This window comes from Acomys minous, assembly GCF_964271855.1.
Source record: "Acomys minous genome assembly, chromosome: 19".
NCBI lineage: Eukaryota > Metazoa > Chordata > Mammalia > Rodentia > Muridae > Acomys > Acomys minous.
Window position 1 is genome coordinate 42,465,868 of NC_140499.1, and position 14,335 is coordinate 42,480,202.

At 40.4% G+C, this 14,335-nt stretch overlaps 1 long non-coding RNA gene across 1 annotated transcript in view; it reads right to left on the minus strand.

Moving 5' to 3' along the window:
• The window catches only part of LOC311589852, a 32,832-nt gene extending 18,588 nt beyond the window's left edge, over positions 1-14,244 (minus strand). Inside the window, exons 1-3 of the long non-coding RNA XR_014776658.1 lie at positions 14,098-14,244; positions 13,961-14,015; positions 7,525-7,578 (exon numbers count right to left, since the gene is read on the minus strand). This is a non-coding gene — a long non-coding RNA (uncharacterized lncRNA). The remainder of the gene's footprint in view (positions 1-7,524; positions 7,579-13,960; positions 14,016-14,097) is intronic.
• Positions 14,245-14,335: the final 91 nt, after the last annotated feature.

Consider the following 14,335-nt stretch of genomic DNA (forward strand, 5'->3'; position numbering starts at 1 on the left):
TTCTGGATATATGCTCAGAGACACATCCAGGGGTTTGATTTACTAATCTAGACACTTCTCCATCCACTTAAGCTGACAATTAGATTAACCATCATGATATTACTCAGTGATAGGGTGGAGTGTGTGGATTCAAGCCTTGGCACCAAAAATAAACAAAGTAAGTGCAATAAAATAAATATTTCAAGCTCTTTGGAACAAGTATAAAAATAAATTAATTTTACAACCTATTTAGTCTGTTTTCTCTGATTTACATCTCCAGTGTTTCTAATTCTATGGAAACTTGGCTCCCATGAAGTGCAAGATACGTGGTACCTTCTCTTCTGGGTTAGCATCCACTGGCAGCGGCTCTGAACGTTAAGCAAGGATCTCATTAAACTCTACTTTCCACTGCAGTCTTTGTATTGAATTTTTTAAAAGCATAAGTGTTTTCTAAATATCAGCACAATGAAATGAGTAGTTATATTAAAGGCTGGTGGGTGGTTTTGTTTGTTACTTTGATTTTGCTTTGTTTTGTGTTTTTAACAAATTCCATGGATAAATCAAATGATGTATATATAATCATTCAAGATTTACCTCTGACCTCCTATGATTTCCCCTCCTTCCAAAGAGATAGATCAATTTTCAAAAAATAAACCTCACCGATGTAGTAAGACAACGCTTTAAACTCCATAAATGTACCACTTTATTTTTAGGTCTTTGGGAGGAATTGCAAAATGATACTGCTACAGTCTCAGAGTGGTGAACTGAGCTGACCCTCTCTTCTTAGTGCCCTGTACATGGTACTCGGACATGCTCACAGTATGAAAACCCTGCCTTCAGAAACTTCAACAATGAGCTGCCAAGGCCTCGTGTCCTTAGTTAATCCACATCTGCAGCTATCTCCATGTTCCAAAAAGAAATTACAAAGTTAAAGTGGTTTTTTTTTTTAAAGCATAGGCATTTCCAAATATGCCAATGAATTGGGTACTTGTGTTAAAGGCAGATGGAGCTTTGTTGGTGTGTTGTTGTTGTTGTTGTTGTTGATGTTTTGTGTTTTCTTGTTTTGATTTGTTATGTTTTCTTAACAAATTCTGTGGACAGATCATTTATTTGTACTTTTTAATAGATCAAGTAATTCTCCTTGTTGGAGAAGATAAGTCTTAAAATTGTTCACTTTGCAAAAGTTAGAAATAATGGTTTTCACCCAGTTCACGCACCAGGGCCACACTGGAGTGCTGGCAAGGGGAAGAGCAGCTCTCTGCAAAGGGCAGCCGCAGGGGAGGGGAGGGGCGGGGCCCAGTGGGCTAGCTGGAGCCATGCCGGAGATCTCACCCAGGTGCTGTGGATGCTGGAAAGCCAGCGAGCTGACCAGCTCAGCTACCACCCAGGCCCAGATCCAGGGCTTTGAGTTGGCCCATCCCAACATCTACATCATCTGTGAACTGTTGGGATGTGTGAAATGGCAGGTGCTGCTGACCCAAACCTGCAGAATGTCCATGACACTGGGCAACAACAAGGTAAGGAAAAGCAGGTCCCAGTGAGCTTCCAATGTTGATGTTGTAGCCAAAGCCAGAGGCCTCCTACCAGACCAGTGACTCATTGCAATAAAGATTTGTAAGTGAAGATGTGTAGACAGAGGAGTATATTGTGGGACACACTATGACATGTTGCAGCTTTCACAATGAGATGTTTTTCTGTACTTTGTTTTCTTTATTTTTTTTGGTCAGGGAGAGGGGTGCCTCAAGGATAGAGGGTAGATACCAGGGTGCTAAAAGATAAGTGAGACCGGCGTGCATGGGGGACAGGGAGATGACTGGGCCTGGGGCACATGATAGATATTTTAAATAAATTATATAGTGCAAGTATTCCATGTGTCAATAAATCTACACATTTCTTAGCTTTGTATAATGGAAATAGTTTTTTTAAAGATAATGCAAAATGGAAGTTACATATGAGATTATTATTTTCATAAAGAATCAACAGAAAGTAAAACAAAAAAAAAAAAAAACAATGTTTTCTTTCAAAATGTGGTATGTTTGAATGACCGGTGTCTACTCATATGCTTTACCACTGTCCATTAAAATGGGTTTTATAAACAAACCATACAGATAGCAATGTGAGCCCTGTGTCAGTAGCTCTCTACCAAGAACACTTTGACCCTTCGTGGACATCTGTCCTCTGTGCCTGCACCTGTCTATCTAACATCCTGTGGCCCACTTGCAGCAGAGGCACCTCTGCAGAGACTTCCAGCATACTTTTACACTTGGCAATGAGGATGTGACAAGTGACTGACAAACATGTTACTATTCACCACAGCCTTCAACTTGAAGTTCCAATTTTAAGTATTTTTACATTAAAATAACTGTGATATAATTCCCAAGAAACATTGCTGAACTAATTTCTGATGTCCTTGGGAGGATATTTAACACAGACCTATGAGATCTTTGAAGAGGAGTAATATAAAAATATTCTTTCCTTATTTGGAAATGTATTTCAGAATTACCACAATCTGTGACAGAAATCTCAGTCCCTTTTTGTATTAACAAAACCGCCATAAATCAGTGGGAGCGAAATAGTAGATTTCAGTTCTAAAATGGACCTTGTAAATTAAATGATTGCCCACCATCTTACTAGACTCTATGCAAGTTCTTCAAAGGTTTCAATGTTTATCAATATATTTTAAATCAGTCATATAGTGCAAGTATTCCAGGTATCAATAAATCTGCTCATTTCTTAGCTTTGTATAATGGAAATAGTTTTTTAAGATAATGTAAAATGGAAGTTACGTATGAGATTATTATTATTTTCTTAATTCAGCTCCATGGGTTGGTTTGTAGGAACACCTGCAGTCAAGCCTTCAGCCTTAGTTTGGTCCCCTGACTGAACGTGGTGAAAGGAGAGAACTGACTTGCACACGTTGTGCATTGACCTCACCTTGTGGAAAACAGGCAGAGAAGAGAGTGAGGTCTGGGAACAAAGTCTACCTCCAAGGGAGCATTGGTTAGTGGCCTACTGCCTCTAACCAAGTTCCCTATCTCTGTTTCTATCACCTCCCCAAAATGCCATCAGATTATGAAGCCACTTGTGAGTTAAACCAATGGGTTTAGGTTAGAGCCATCGTGATCCGATCACTTCCCAAACGGCCTGCTTTTGAGAGTTACATTGGGCACCGCACCTCAACACATGAGACTGGGCAATGTTTACTATCTAAACCACAGCGGGAATACAGTATCTCAGCTCAGTCAGAGCAGAAGTGTTCCTCATAATTCTGAAGTGATCTCAAAAGGCCAAGTTCTCTCAAGAAGCCACATTTATATTGAAGAACCTACAAACTGACTAAAGCACTGTGATTATGGAGAGATGGAATCTTGCAGATCAAGAGCTAAAATTATCTTGTGCTATCATCAGTACTTTGAATAACTATTTACCTCTGTTTCTACCCTAACAACCTCATTACTACAAAGTAAAAATTTTAGAATGTACTATGAAGCTTAGCAGAAAGCTAGCTTCGACCAATCTTTCAGCTAAGAATACTATATGGTAACTTCTGGAATCCATCCAGAGGTTTCCCCTTGGCTCTAGCTGGCCTTCCTGATGTCCCCACAAAGGCATTTGGTAAAGACACTGTGATGTTTTGAATGATAATGGCCCGATAGGCTCGTATATTTGAATGTGTGGTCCCCAGATAGTGGAACTGTTTAGAATTATTAGGAGGTGTGGCCTTGTTGGAGGAGGTGTGGCCTTTTAGAGGAAAGTGTGTCACTGGGGGTAGGCTTTAAGGTGTCAAAAGCCCACATCAGGCCCAGTGTTTCTCTTCCTCTGCCTGTTCCAGCACCACACCTGTCTGCTTTCCACCTGGATGATCATGGACTCAACTACCCTCAGGAACCGTGAGTCTTAAACTAAATACTATCTTTTATAAGATTTTCCATGATCATGGAATCCCGTCACAGCAATAGAACACCAAGACAACCCCCGATTTCTTTCTTTGGCTCTGTGACTGTAAAAGTTCATATGACCTCCTTCTTTCATGATAAGGAACATTATTCAGGGAAACCTGAGTCTCTGTCACTGGAAATTGCCATTTATATTTGGCCCATCGTAATATATTTTCTCTCAAGCAAAAGCTGTTTTACATCAACAAATCATAAAATTGTATTTTTAAAAAAAACTTGCTATACAATGCATCTACCCATTCAAATGTCTGTTAATATGGAAAAAGGCGTCATGGAAGGTTACTGAATGGCATCATCCTTCTCCGAGCCTTCCAGATGCTTGACAAGCTCCTCCCAGTGAAGTTACAGTAAGTACAACAGCAGTGGCCATATACACAAACATTTCACGTGCCATGTGAGGACATTGAAATCCTGAGGTTTGCTAACCACCCGTGCTCCTCAGCATCTTACCCCAGCCCAGTCCCTTCCAGTTAGAGTAGTTCATTGAAGCTGAAAATATAAAGTCTGCCTTGAATTGACTGTTGTGAAAGTATGCATCCATGGGATGAAGGCCTAGGGGAAAAGAGGCACATCATCAATTTAACTCTGGTTTCTGTCCAGCTTGACAACGTAAGTGATTTAGTATCTTAGCTAAACATTCTCTCTTTTCAAAGGAAAACCAAAAGGAACTTCTCACTCATCACACACTCAACACATAGAAAGTGCTCAATTCAATTCTAATTCTACACTTTCTAAACAAACTTTGCTGCATAATTTCTGTCTCCACCAGCAGGGCATCTGTGTCAACAGACATTTTAAATGACTAACTACTGAATTACCCAGATGCATGATCTCATGCAAATGAAAAAAAAACAAATCCAGTGGGTTTTCATTGCTGTCAGTTTGTTTTAGCCTCCACTTGGTCCTCAAGTGACAGAAGGGAAATAGAAGACAGTCTTGCTCTCTGCATCCTGAGGAGAAAATTTTCTCTGGCCAGCTTACTGAGGTACCCAGCTCTAGAAATCAGGAGCACAACGGAGCATCCACTAGCTATATGCCTGAAAAACAAATGTATTAGCAGGAAATAACTGGACAAAATGTGGATTTAACAAGAGAGAAAGATAGCAGCCCTGATGGAGATTGGTCTGATGCTATACATTTTGGTGCTAATTCCTGGCTCGTTAGATCTAGTTGCTGTGCTGAACCTTGTCTCCCTCACTGGCTGCATAAAAGGCCTAGCCTAGGCAAGGCAGAAGGAAGCAGCAGCGGGAAGATTGGCAGGCTTGGAGCAGAGAGAATCTTGGGAACAAGAAGCAGACAGTAACATACCAGAGGAGGGAGAGGGAAGAGAAGATTGCCATGGGGTCGAAAGAAGTCATATGGGTCAAGAGGAGGAACTCTTAAAGTCCCACGTGAAAGAGGTGGCTCAGATGAATAACTTTAGCAAGTATTTTGGAATTGTGGATGGGAGGCAGATCAAATAGAAATTATTAGAGGTAGGTGGCGTGGGATGGAGGCTGGGATATAAATGAAGACGGCTTAGGAGATGATAGTTGTCTTGTCCTGGGTGGAAATAGGCTATTATAAAATATATCAGGTGTCTATGTCTTAATGATTGTAAAAGTGGGTTAGATAATAGATAAATAAACAGTATTTAGGCCATACCATTAAACTAGCAGCAACACTGCTCCAACACCAGCAATCCACAAGTAGCGACTTATAGTACCCCTTGTTGTTCTCTGTGGTGGCTTTGGAACATGCCTGCAAATTTGTCATGACTCTGAATGCTTATCTGTCCCCATGACTTGCAGCCAACAGATTATATGGGAGATGACATAACATAATGTCCCCATCTAGTTCAGGAAGTTTTGTGCATATGCCTAACCCTCCTGGAACACTCGTACTTGAGACACTTGAGACACAAGATGAACAACTACTGGGCCCACCATAATATGACAAAGCCAGGCTCCTATGGAATCCACTTGTTGGTGTTACCTGTGTAATAGTCTCAAGTGAGTTTCTAGGTTTAAACCTGCATCAAACGTCAGACATTCAAGTACAGACTCCTCCAGTCACACAGTCTTCCCACTAAGGCCCCAACACAAGCACCATTAATTGTCTGTCTAGGTTCTGTACCCACAGAATTTATGAGGCTAATAATGAAATTGTTTTCTAGCACAGCGTTTGGGCTTGATAATGCAATAATAAAACACAAACTCTACTGAGTCACTGAAAATCTGGTTAAATCATGTACTGATGAATACTGATGTTTATTTGAAGGTTGGTGTGGTAGCTTGAATGACAGTGCCCTCCCTCCATAGGCTCATAGGTTTTAATATTTGGTAACCAGAGAGTGGCACTTTTCAAAAAGGTTAGGAGGTGTGGCCTTGTTGGAGGAAGTATGTCACTGCGAGTGGGCTTTAAGGTTTCAAGGGCCCAAGCCAGGGCCAGTGTCTCTCTCTTCCTGCTGCCTGCAGATCCACATTAGAACTCTCAGCTCCTTCTCCAGCACCGAGTCTGCCAGCACGGCACCATGCTTCCCGCCATGGTGATACTGGACTAAACCTCTGAAAGGGTAAGCTAGCCCCAATCAATGTTTTCTTTTACAACAGCTGTGGCCATAGAGTCTCTTCCCAGCAGTAGAGCACTGACTTAAGACAGTCAGCTTAATGCTGGGCAGCTGCTACCGTTAGTGGATGTAGAGTTCAGATTCACAGTTGCAAGGCTCCCCTGGTTCATGATCTCGTAAAAGTCAATTGAGATTTTCCATCATGTCAAGTTCTTATGTGAATGGAGATTCATATGTGTAAAATATTTAACATAATGCTCAAAGGGAAAAAAACAGAGCCAATAAAAGTAGGAATAATACAATTCTCTGAGTTTATGTTCGCCGTCATTTTGCTTTTTAAGGCATTTTTTTTTTCTCTCATGAGCAATTTTCTTATTTTAGAGAGCAGACTCACCATAGAATCTATGGGCAGTACCTTGTAAATGTGCTTGGACTAAATGATAAACACTGTTAGAAAATGAGAGGACCCTGTAATAACAAACAATGGGTTATTTAGTGTCTTTAGCTGAAAACCAGCATGTTCTACAAAGCTGACTGTCATGAGTACGGCTCTATGAGCCGTAGCCATCAAGATGACTGTGAATTAAGAGGGAAAATTAATCCCCAAAGGAAATCACTGTAGATCTCATTATTTCAGGAATAACCCACCTTAGGACTTTAATTAAAAATAATATTTATTCAAAATAAATGAGTGCTGGCAGGTTTCTGCAGAAGCCATAATCTTGGTTATGCTAAATCTTCTTATATTAGTGCCGACATCATTAATCTCATTTGAGATGCCCTCCAGTCTGACAGCCCATACAGCACTGGGGCAATTTCTTGCAGAAGCCTTTTTATCTTCACTGAAGAGTTATAATTCATGCAGATACCTAATGTAAAAAAGGCCTGGGCAATTAGAGGCATCACTCTGAGATCTTCACTGGCACTTTATCATGTCAGCCAGTATCCCTTAATGAGTTTGTTCTCAGACAGAGGCCAATATCTCAACACTGCCATCAAATTAACAGCGGCTACCTTATTGCTTTATTTATGGACACCTACCAGTCTTTATTCTAGAAAGGCATCAGGTGTTTCAGCAAGATTCACAGGATAAATCTAGATAAAAACACAAAATGTGTTAAGTCAGAAGAAAAAAAAATAGGAGAAAGGAGAGAACGAAAGCAGAAAAGGCAAGAAGTTAGAGGTAGGCAAATATACAAACCGTGCACTCGAAAGTTTGGTTAAGACCCACCTTCAAATTTGTCAGCTAAGTGTTGGCAATAGGCTTCAAGCCCAGGATGATGATTAACTCTGATAGTTATGTTCTGGCCTATTATGTCCACTTTTGTATACACTACTAATATATACATAAACAACCAGTACACAGCAATGTACCTGGCCTAACATGTGAGCCCTGAGCCTCAATCTCCAGTATTGCTATGCATCATAAATAAAGGAGGAAGAATTTTTAAAGTGTGTAGGGAGAGAAACAGCTCACTGCTCACATAGCAGATATAAGGCGTCGAGTCAAGCCCCTGTGTCACAAAAAGAAAACAATTGGTGTGTGTATGTGTGTGTGTGTGTGTGTGTGTGTGTGTGTGTATGTGTGTGTGTGTGTGTGTGTGTGTGTGTGTGTGTGTGTGTGTGTGTGTGGTGTTGGTCTACTACTCTTGATTATTGTGTGTGGTAGCTCCATGACAGCAAACACTAAGAGGGTAAAATCTTAGAAATAGACAGTTTTATTTGCAGATTGCTTTGTGTGGATATATGGGCCTTTATTTTGACATCAATAGAATTATTTTACCAAACTATACTAAAAGACAGTCTGGAAAAAAAAATTGTAATGTGCCAGGTGGTGCTGAAGCATGCCTTTAATCCCAGCACTCAGGAGGCAGAGGCAGGTAGATCTCTGTGAGTTCGAGGCCAGCCTGGTCTACAAAGTGAGTAGCCAGGACTACACAGAAACACTCTATCTCAAAAAACAACAAAAACAAAAACAAAACAAGCAAACAAACAAATAAAAAAAAGAAATGCAAGAATTTTGTGCCCAGAAGCCAATATAATTTCAATCCAATTTAAAATTTACTAGAATGAATTTTACAAGTGATAGAGCACATTGAACCCGACAAACTTGAAGTAGGCTTTTATGATCCAGGAGAAAATTAATTTGTAATCTAAATGTCCTACAGAAATGAAATGACTGTCTTGTGACCCTGACATTTTAAAATCTGGACCTCAGTGATGTGGACTGGTGTCCACTGACAAGGGCCTCACGCCAGAGGCCAGGGCACATCTTCACTTTTCCCGACACATGATTTACCGTCAGTCTAGTTTAGAGTTACATGCAGAAGCCAGTGTGTGGATACTATTGGGCTCATGTGTCTCTTTCATGCCATGAAAACACATACTCTCAGTAACCGGATCACAGGCTCTCAGCCTGCAGCCAAATTCAGCCCACAGGCTTGTTTTCTGTGGCCTGCTCAGAGGTACTTTGTTTCTAATTAGTTGTTAACTTTAAAAAAAACTAAGAATTAATGTAAACTCTGTGTTATCATTGGGCATGAATTCCTGCAAGGGCATCTGAGCACTGGACGGTAGTAGCGCTCCTTCAGCTGGAAGTCAGCCCCCTGCAGCGAGCGAAAGGCCTACCCATCTGGGTCTCCACAGCTACACAGCATGATGACACGAGTGGAGTTCTCAGCAGGCTGTGTGACCTTGAACAAGCGGCTTCACTACCCTGATTTGACCCTTAGCTTGCTCTTATGCAAAAGGCATAGTATAGTGTTTATGTCTTTTGATCTTTTGAGCATTAATGTTGCGGCAGCACACAGCAGAAACTCAGTAAAGTTGTTATTTTGATCACTAATCCCATTGTCAGCTTCCGTAGTCCACGTCCCTTGCTTTTTTATGATTTGACTGGCTCCAGTTGGTGTCTGTGTTTCATCCTGCCCCCAACTGACAGTGAGGGAGACAGATCAATGGGTTTGTTCTTTGGTTGGGTGGTTGGTTTTGTTCTTGTTTTGTTCTTGTTTCTTTTTGTTTTGCTGGTTGGGTTTGGTGGTGGTGGTGGTGGTGGTGGTGGTGGTGATGGTGGTGGTTGTTAGGAAAAGGAGCCAGAAGAACTCATACCAGCGCATCGATTAAAACCTCAGATTCTGCAGTGTGACAGCCAACCTTCCAACCAACTCTACCCCTCCCTCGCAATATTGCTGTAGGAAAACTTCTTATCTCTCTACAACAGCCCATTTCCCACTATGAACTACTGGTGAGTTCTGTGAATCAATGTGCCTTGACTCTAGGAGGTTCTACTTTTTATTAAGTAACCTAGACTCGTAAGGACAAACAGCATGGGTTCTTTCATATACAGATCCTAGATTTTAACATTTGTACATATATATGTGTCTGTAGGTGATATATTAGAAAGGAAACTATGAAAGGTAGGATACACACACACACACACACACACACACACACACACCAAGTACATATCATACATCGACAGCACTGAGACCTGCATAGTCTTACAGAGCCTGCAAGCAGATAATCTCACCAATGTGACTCATAAAGGCATCAAAAACTCATCACAAAGGAATGAGCACACCTAGTTTTCAGGATTTTTTCAACAGAGTACCTTGGTTATCTTGCCAGTGGGGCCCTAGCTATAGTTTGAATTCTCTCCAACTCTCACCAAGGACTTAACAATAACTTTCAAAATAGTCCTTTAGATAGTCTCATTAAACCACTCCTGAGAACAGATGTACAATTTTCTGAAGAAACTTTTCTACTTTTCCATTGTTTTAAGTTCCATAATCATAATCCACTCTCTCGCCCTTGGTTTTTTGAGACAGGGTTTCTCTGTATAGAGATTACAGGTGTGCACCAATGCACCTGGCCATGTTTTCTTTCTTTCTTTTTTTTTTTTTTTTTTTCGAGACTGGGTTTCTCTGTGTAGCCTTGGCTGTCCTGGACTAACTTTGTAGACCAGGCTGGCCTCGAACTTACAACGATCCACCTGCTTCTGCCTCCCAAGTGCTGGGTGTGCGCCACCACGCCCAGCTCATGTTTTCTTCTTCTTATCTATATCAATGTAAAACACAGACCTCACCTTAATGGGAATAAGAGGTAGCCATCACAAATGACCAAGGTGACATAGATTCAGTTTGCAGTGACTAAGACATCCTACTGTGAAAGCTATCAAAGGGGGTTTTTATTAAATACAGAATCATTAAAATCACAAATCAAGGCATTTACCTAATACCATAAGTAAGTAGGCATTAGAGAAGCCTGGAAAACTCTGTCTGGGCTTTCAGACGCTGTCAGATGGCTTTTTTGGCTACTGGATTGATGGAAACTAGTAGTCTGCTAAGAATACATTTAAAAATGTTGATAATCAAAAGGAAAGAGGTCTGGGCAATGGTTGGCTTATAGGGTGTTAAAGGGACCAAGAGGAGCCCAGGATAACATGTCTTTGGGTCTACAACATCTTCCACAGTCACAAAGTTTAATCAACCATTTGGTCTTGTAGAATCTTGAACATGGGTATGGGTTTTTCTCCTTTTTTTTTTTTTCTGGAAACTTCAGTTTACGTCTAAAAACACAAAACATTAGAATATCCAAAAATCAGGAGGAAAATACTTCACTTTATGAATTACCTTGAGAAAAAGGCTTTCAGAATCTCAAGGACAATAAAAACTTAAGAACAGACTGATTTAAAAAATATACAAGCATAGTCATATTAGCCTTATTTGTTTAAAAACCAAATAAACAATCCAAAATTCCATCAAGGATAGATGAGTAACTTCATACAGAGTGAGAAAGAATAAACTGCTGCTACCTGTGCAACAGGGGTGCCTTAAAGGAAGAAGCCAATCTGAGAACATGACTTCCCTGAGGCAGTGGCCAGGAAGTAGCATGAGGAAATGTTTTCATACCTAAAACTTGGTGTTCACACACACCAGCTACTCCATGGTCTATGTTTCCCTCCAGTGTTGTCACATGACTAACTGTGTATCATCCTTGGAGCACATCTGTCCTAGTTGTCATTCTGTTTCTGTGGTAAATACCATGGCCAAAAGCAATCTGTGGCGAGTAGGGCTGGTCCCCAGGGAAGTCAGGGAAGTAGCTCAAGGCAGGAACCCGGAAGCAGACTGAAGCATATATAAATCATGGGGGAGTGCTGCCTGCTGGCTTGCTCCCTCTGGCTTGCTGTTTTGCCCTCTTACATAGCCCAGGCTCAGAAACCTAGAGGTGGTGTAGCCCACATCTGTAACCAGCCAAAACAGTTCCCCCGAGATGTGATCACAGGCCAACCTGACTGAAGCAGTTCTTCAATTGGGGGGCCCTGTTCCCAAGGGCCTCTGGGTTGTATCAAGTTGACAGTAAAACTCAGCAGGACAGTCTATGCACTGTTAAAAGGGTCCATGAGACTAGGGCACTGAAATGCACAGTAATGAAGATGCTTACATCGTCTAAAACTTAGAGTCTGGAGAACCTTAATAAAGCAAAATCCCAGCATTCAAAACCCCATTGATTTCTTCTTTCTTAGTCACTTGAGATAAGGTCTTAGAAATATATTGAATGTTCTAAGATGCTGTAACAGTGTTTGTAGCGCTTCTGACACGTGACCTAATGCACTGCTGTGTCCAATAGGCCAGAGAATTGTGTATCCGAAGTGGTCCTTCTTAAGTAACTGGTGAGTTAATGAGTGAAAAACCATGAGTTTCACTGACATTTTGAACTCTTGGTGGTATCAGTAGAATTATGGCTTGTATTTCATGCCTCTTTTTCTTTTTCTTTTTCTTTCTTTCTTTTTTTTCTGGAAGTCTTTATTTGACCTGGTCGGTGTTCTTCCAAAGGAAACATAAGCATCAGTGTAGCTAGAGAGTGCGTGCGTGAATATGTAACTTGCCACACAAATATAATCATATGTGAGCCTGTTAAACTTTACAGGGAGGTGAAGTGCAATTGTAGAGACAATGTAAGCTTTGGAGCAAGACAAATCTCAGTTTAAAGTGAGTCGGCAGTTCTCTGGGCATCAGTGTTTTCATGTACAGTAAAGGATAAGCATCTTAGTACACGTGGCATGCAAAGACTTAACTGAGAAAATGTATTTGAAAACGCTTAGGGCAATGTTTGGAACAGAAAAAGAAATAAATGAGAAGCATTGTCCTAATAAATAAAGCATTATTTTACTCTCTGAAGGTGAGCTTCAAATTATACGGAGAGAACTATACATTATAGGTATCAGGCACCTTTGTACTGGCATGGAAAGCTCAAGATATATATATATTTTATATATATTTATATCATTATATATTTATATATTTACATATTTATTTATATTTTAAATATTTAATATGTAAATATTTATTTAAATATTTAATATTTATATATTTCTTTATATATAAAATGTTCCTATAACATTTTGTTCAAATAAAGACTATGTGGTATCCCCTATTTATAACTGCACACATACTCTATTCTCTCTTCTTAATTTTTCAGTTAGCATAGACTACCATTTAATTTCTAACCTGCCCTCGCACAACATAAATTACAGGAGGGCTTCACAGATAAATTATTATAGTTGTATTTACAGCCAATTCTCAGGCCTTCTCCTCTCAGCCCACTCTATGCATCCCTTGTTTCCTCAATGGGTGTTCAGCCTCTCCTGACCCCCTCCGACCCTTCTTTTGTTTCCATTTAAAATTGATGTCACAGGCTTTTAAGTTCCAATTTGTTTTCTTCTACCACTTTTTAAAAAGGCATTATACATGGTGTCTAAACTGCTTTCTTATTCTCTGTGACCCCCTACTAGCCTGCCCATAGACTAAAGGTTTCATGTTTGTTTTAACAGTATGGTTCTGGGAAAACTTCCATGCAAACAAGATGGAACTTTTTCTCACATTTTCTTTATTTTTGTCTCAATGTTAAACTCAATTAAAAAGTGTTTTAATATTATTGTTTGTCATACTACTGCCTGTATTCTTTTTTGTTTGTTTGTTTGTTTTGCATGATCTCTTTAACATTTGCTTTGTGCCAAAAAGAAACTAATTCCTGGTGTTGTACAGAAAGTTTTGCCATGGAATTAGTTTACACGTTCCCTGATCCATACATGCTCTCTGAGCTTTGTGCTGAGGTCAGAGGAAAATTAAAAATAGCCTATTTATTTCCTGGAAGGGCCGTGTCATTTTAGATTGTGAAGTTGGCTCTGCCTCCAGCCAATAGTCTCAGTGAAGCAGGACTGCCCAAGAAACCTGGTGAAATGGGGGAGGGGTAAAGGTTCAAAGGATTAAATTTCCAGCTCCAAAAATAACCTTGAGTACTCCTGCCGCTTCCAAATCAGGTACTGCACACTTCTTTCCAGTGGCAGCATGCCACGTCTCTCCCACAGGGCCCCGAGGAGCCATGGACACCCACACACACACACCCCTCCCTCAAGGGAACAAGTGAGTTGAGGGCGTGTGTGCAAGGTGGTTTTTTCTCCCTTCCTTGTCCTTACCCTCCTTCTTTGTCTTTTTTCTTCTTTCTTCTCTGTCTACAGTTCTTGGAAAGACCTACAAAGTATTTTACAAACCTCCATAATTGAATAACTTTCACGTTGCTCCCTTCCCCAACCCTACCACATCCCAGACTCACCAGACTTTTTCTTGAAGATCACTTTAAAATGTTTGGACTTATTAAGGTATCACACTGCTTTAAGATGAAGACCAGTGCCCGTGTTATAAATAGAAGGCATCTTTATACTATAATGGAAACAATAGAATTTTAGATAGATATGGCTGCTTGCTTCAGCTCTTGTGCCCAAATTCTGCTTGTTAGGAATGTTGGGAAGGTATTAAAGGTTCATTGACTTTCACAGGAGACCTGATTCTTG